Source organism: Equus asinus, chromosome 13 (genome assembly GCF_041296235.1).
Source record: "Equus asinus isolate D_3611 breed Donkey chromosome 13, EquAss-T2T_v2, whole genome shotgun sequence".
NCBI lineage: Eukaryota > Metazoa > Chordata > Mammalia > Perissodactyla > Equidae > Equus > Equus asinus.
In genome coordinates this window covers 61,648,717-61,654,754 of record NC_091802.1, presented here as the reverse complement: position 1 = coordinate 61,654,754, position 6,038 = coordinate 61,648,717, and the positions used below count along the sequence as shown (strand labels likewise).

The window sequence follows — 6,038 nt, the reverse complement described above, 5'->3', positions numbered from 1 at the left end:
AGGTCCCGCTGAGGACAGAGCCCTCTGACACCTGGAGTCCTGCAGCCCATTGGGGTTCAGCCCAACCTAAGAGTGACCCTCGGAGTGTGTGTGCCAGTAAGAAGGCAAGGCTGACAGCCTCTCTGAACTGTTAACGATCAGAAGGGAAATTTGACTGACGCTGTGGTGTTTATCAGTGTTCATCGTCTTTACTGGGAGTTAGTGCTCACTGGTATTCACCAGTGTTCATCCGTGGTTATCGGTGTTCATCAATATTTACCAGCATTTATCGGTGTTCATGGCTATTTGCTGGCGTTCTTCACCATTTCTCAGTGTTCATTGGTATTTGCTGGTGTTCATCAGTATTTATCAGTGTCCATTGGTATTTACTGGTAGTTATTGGTGTTGATGGGGAGTTACTGGTGTTCATAGGTAATTATTGGTGTTGATCCGTAGTTACTGGGGTTCATCGGAAGTTATTTGGGTTCATCGGGAGTTACTGGGGTTCATCGGGAGTTACCAGCTCCGTAGGCCTTGCAGCCGCTCGCGCTGCTTCTCTGGTTCTGATCAACACTCACTTCATACCTATTTTCCTTTTCTTCCTAAAAACGGTGCTCCGAAGTGCACAGGCTTGAGACCCCACCCACCTGCCCCGGAGCCGGGCCGCCCCGACCCGGAGCCTGACCCGGGCCTGCGGGGTGCGCGGAGGCTACGCTGTCCCCGGGGGGAAAGCCGGAAGGAAATCAGCAGGGCCGCGGAGGGGGCACCCTGATGGCGCCCCGTTCCCCGACCCGCCACGCCCCCTGACACTGTGGCGCCATCTCTGACGCCGACCCCGCCGCGCCCCTCGACCCCGCCGGCTCGCCCGCTTCCCCGGAACCGACCACTTGGGGTTTGGACACGCCCCGCGTCCCGCGGCGCCAGGTACGCACGCGCGAAGTGCGCCCACTAGCGAGGGGCGGGGCGGCGGCGTGCCGACGCTGCGACAGGAAGGACGCACGAGCATGTGACTTGAGGCCCACGTGACTGGTCGCCCACGTGGCCGGTGTCGGGGGACGGCTGCCACGCGCGGTTGGAAGAACTCGCTGCCCTAAGCGGGAAGGGTGGAGCCGAGGTCGCGTGGGGGCCTCTGCTGCTGTCTTCGCGACGGGCACAGGGGGCTGCGAGGCGCTGGGGATGCGGGTGCCTCACCGGCTCCTGCCTGCGAGGTTGACGGGACTGAAAGCTGGAAATGCGGACGTGCTCATCACGAGCAATGGGGCCGTGTCTGTCAGAAGCGAGCAAAAAGTGCTCGTTTTCTTTGCTTCTGTAACCTCACTTCTAAGACTGTGTTGAGGAAATAGGCTCTGACACTCCTTTGTAGGGCCACTGCCTCTGGATGGTGAGGTACTGGAAAGAAAAATAGTTTCCCCTGAGTGAGGGGCCCATTGCCTGTTGCTGTTACTTTAAGGCGCGCCTGAGTTGGCCAGGAGCGGTGTTGTGTAGGGTGCAATTGATACCAGACCTCTTAATCTCAAATTGGAGTGCTCGATGCACAGTAAGCTAATCACTGAGACGCTGGTGCTTGCAGATGAAGAAAGGTCTATTGGAATTGGCCCAAACGAGAAGGTGGGAGGATACTTTCTCTCCAGGCTGCATTCGCAAAAAGAAGAAAGCAGGGGTTTTTGTAGAGCTAAGGGGCTTGGGAGGAGGAGTTTCAGAGAAAGAAAACGGAAGTCCGTGTTTATTTCACTCCAGCTAAGCCATTGGGCACTCAGACTTTTGGGCTTCAACAGCCCCTAAGGGCTAGTTATCTGGTGATCATAATGTCCTTGAAGGCATTCTTTTTCTTCTGCAAAACAAGCTTATAAGTCCTTGTGACCCTTGAGTCACCCCAAAGGTTGAACAAGAAAATAGCAAATTAACAAGATTAACTTTTCATCTGTGTCTGTGTTGGGAACAAGGTCAAAGGGTAGTCGTGTTCTTATTGAACATTTACAGTGCCCTCAGGTACTCAGCCTCTCAGTGACAGTGGGGATCCCCAAGGGAAAGCAAATAAGCCCAGGTCCAGAATTGAGGTCTATTCCAATGTGGCCTTGCATGGCTCCTACAGGGAAAGGATCAGTGAATCACCTGCACTCAGGTGGCTGGCTGCTCTCTCTCCCCCACAGCCAGTATAGGGATTCAGTTGGCCACTAAAATGTGTAAGCAGAGGTCATAACCAGGGCAGCCTCTGGGGGAAAAAAGGAGTCCATGTTGTTGAGCCTGGGCATAGTTTCCTTCCCTGTCTCCACAGCCATTTTGGTTGGAGGGTTAAGCAAGCATCACTAGGTTGGCTGGAGAAAGAGTGTGACGGACATGTATAGATTCCCTTGTCCACCTGATTGAGCCTTTCCCTCAGGGGAGACCTTCTGATGAGCTTTCACGAGGAAGGTGAATCTTCTCAAATTCTGGGCCTGTTCCAAGAAGTCCATCTACACACCTCATCAGCCACACACCTCATCAGCAAGGCTCGTTGACACCAATCCTCCAGTGTGGTCTTATCAAGTCCCTGCACTGGGGCATTGAAGAGATGTGCTGCTCAGAGGGGTTTCCACTGTCTTCTCCTGGTGGTCACATTTTTGCCTCTAACTGTGCCTGTCTGCCTGGATTTATCAGGCACAGCAACAATCCTTTAGACCCTGTGGTGGAGATTCAGGCTCACAGTGCAGCCCTATGGGTGCATTTAAGGGAGCCTCACCTTCCACGGCAGCTACCAGTCAGTCTTGCTGTTCTGAGCCACGGGCTGCCCCTTGTGCCCTGCTGGCTGTGTCACTAATGCCCGCCAGCTGGCTTTGCCCAGGCCTTGACTTCAGGTCCTCTACCATCTTCACCCTCCTTTCAATGCCCTTGGCAGTTGTGGTCATACATCTGGGGTTATAGTCATCTCCTGTAGTTCTGAATGACTTCTTTGCCCTCCAAATCCATCCACCTGTATCTTGCTCTTCCCCAAGATCAACAGGAAGCTAGAGAGCAGAGTGACTGTAGCCAATGGGAGGCACTGGCAAGGAGATTAGAGGTGGAGGGGAGAAAGGCTGGGGTATTCCTCAGCTCTTTCATTCCTGGCTGTGGGTTGATGCTCCACTAAGGAAAGCCACAGCTTCTGTTTGGTGCCCACTCCATCAGTTTCAGCTCTCAAGGGTCCAGGAACTATTCCCAGGCCTCCAAATTCTGACCGCTCAGTGCTGTAGCTAGTATTGGAGTGCTCACTGCCCCATTGGCTTCCTCTAACCCTGCTCATACAAATGGCTCAGTAAACGGCCTGCAGCCATGTCCTTGAGTTTCCTGGCTGATACTCATAGTTTGACCCCTGAAGTTTCAGTCTCTGTGCTGCTTTTCCTGGTGCTTCTGTTGCCTTGAAAGAGGAGACACCCTACTATCTGCAGTGGCAAGTTCCATGGATGCTTTATACGTGAAAAGGTTCAACATGAATTCAAAAATATTTTTTCCCCAAAGGATTTATATCCAGAATGTTCTTGGGGGAACAGTTTCTACCTCTTTGAAATCGTAGGGTTTTATTTATGTTTTTCTTCAATTTATAAAGGTGAACAGCAAGATTCCTTAACACTAATTTTAAACAGTTTTATGTGGAAGAAATGCCTTCCTTGGCGACTGGGAAGAAATAGGTCAAGAGAAGCAAAGAATTAAAAGGAGAGTTTATTCATAATTGAGCAAATTAGGAGTCATTTTCAAATGCCGGGGAGAAATGTTTTTGTTCTCTTTCAAATCCAACCACCACCACTGCAGTACAGAACCTGTTGCCATTGTCCAGGGACACACACACTCTGGGCTATGAAGGTTGTAGTTCTTGAGTTTTTAACAGCAGAAAAGAACATGAATCCAGAGATTTCTCTCTGAAAGAAGTTGAGCAAGGGAAAGCAAACGTTTGCTCTACTCGTAAACAGGCACCTCATTTGGGCCCCTACAGCAGCTTGCCCTCCCCAAGGGAGGCCATTGGACCTGCCTCAATCAGAGTCAGGCAAGCACCACAAAGTGCAGCAGAGTGGCGCAGCGGGAGCGTGCTGGGCCCATAACCCAGAGGTCGATGGATCGAAACCATCCTCTGCTATGAGCTTAACTTTTCTGCTTTTGGGCCCTGAGGAGCAAAGTGGGCAGGGCTTGGCCTCCAGACCTTCCAGTCCCCGTGTTCTCATCAGGGCATGCAGGAAACACAGCAGCAGCAAGTTCCATGGTGTAATAGTGAGCACTCTGGACTCTGAATGCTGTGACCTGAGTTCAAGCCTTGGTGGGATCTGTGAGCTCCTTTTGTCCCCTGACTTTGCCCCTTTTACGTGTGTGTCTGTGTCCTGCATGCTCAGGCCAAGGGTGGCCCCACAATAACTCCAGTGATGCTTAGTTCTATGGTGTAATGGTCAGCACCCTGGACTTTGAATCCAGTGGTCTGAGTTCAAGTCTTGGCTAGAACCTGTCTGCCCTGCGGCCTTTTGTGACCCCCTCACTGGGACAGTCCCAGCCCCTATAGGGAGGGCTGCGGAGCCTGGTCTTTTGAAGAACAGAGACCCGCCCCTCCCAGCCCCCTGCCCTCCCACTGCGTCTCCAGGTGAGGACCCAGCTCTGCAGCTCCCTCCCTAGGAGGAAGCACGTTTGGAATTTCCTCCTCTCTTTGTTCTTTTTAATGTCCATTTTTTCTCTCTAGTTTGGCTTTTAAAAAAGGAGACCAACAGGGGCTCATACTACATGTATGGTTCTGAGATCTCCCTGTCAATGTAGGAATCGAGTCTGTGTTTCAACCGCTGCAAATCCCGTCTGCATATAGCATTACTTAACCGCGCTCACAGGCGCTCTGTCTTAGGTGCCGCACTGTTGACTCTTGCCGCAAACCTGCTAAAGGATGCCTTCCGGGGCTCGCCAAGGGCCCGAGGTGGCCCTATGGTGGGGAAGGGTCCAAGAGTAAAACTGCCTGCAGGTGTGCCCACTCTTCTCATCAACACCAACACTCTATAGGTCATTTGCCCATCTACTGAGCAAAACCTAAACCAATTTGTAACTATATGCTTACCTGCATGTGTGTATGTGTACATATACAATTTGCATTTCAATTTTAAAATAAGACTTCGGTCCTGGCACCTGCCCTCCTTGTTTTCAAAACATACAGCTTTTTTCTTATTCTCAAGTACAGGGTGCAGCCTCTGTCTGAAAATGACACTGTGCCCTCCACTTCCCTGGGCCTGAGTTGAGGGCTCACTGCTTTAGACAGCGCCTGCCATCCCTGACCGGGAGCGAAGCTAACATGTGTGTGGAAGGAAGTGCAATGTAAATACCAAGGTTGGGCCCCTGAGGTGAGGGAGGCCATGTCTGGTGGCCACGTGGCCTTGGGCAAGTGAGCTGCACGCCTGGGCAGCAGCTCCCCTCGCGTGACCTAGACTGGGGTGTGGAGGTCTACGTCTTCCCACTGCAGGGGTGTCCAGAAGCCCCTGCTGCTCAGCCTTGGGCCAGGGAACAGCCTCGAGTCAGTGGCATAAATAAGAGCCTGCAGACAGGCAGTGCCCTCGCTCCACACCCTAGGCTGGTGTCAAACTGATGGTGCGGGCAGTGGATGAGCTGCAATCCTATCTGGCAAAGCTGGGAAGGAAGGACCAGTGTCTACAACGGCTGGAACTGGCCCAGGCTCTCAGGTCAGGCGGAAATGGAATAGAGAAATCTGGGCTGTGATATGGTACAAGGAACAGGCACTGGAGAGCAGAGCCATCATCAAGATGGCCAACACACACACACCTGGATGTGCTCATGACCTGCTGGAGGCGCGAGCAGCACTGGAACTCGGCTGACAGCCTTCCTGGAGAGAGCTGCCAGGTGCGGTGTGAATCTGGACTTACTCTGTCTCCCTCCCACTCTGGCTCGCCCAGCACTGCTCACCAGCAGACACTCTCTCCGTGTATGTTACCAGCCTGACCACCAGGCCCCCTCATTCCGACTGCTCGTATGCCCAAGTTATACTGACGATCCAGTCTCAGAGCACACAACAGCCCCTGGCTGAGGAGAACTGCATCTGGCTCAACGCAACTCTCCACAATCAGACA

At 52.7% G+C, this 6,038-nt stretch overlaps 1 non-coding gene across 1 annotated transcript; it reads left to right on the top strand.

Annotated features, from left to right (window-relative positions):
- Positions 1 to 3,994: 3,994 nt before the first annotated feature.
- Positions 3,995 to 4,066, top strand: TRNAM-CAU (transfer RNA methionine (anticodon CAU)). Its single transcript has one exon. It is a non-coding gene; the product is annotated as a tRNA-Met (tRNA).
- The last annotated feature ends 1,972 nt before the right edge of the window (positions 4,067 to 6,038 follow it).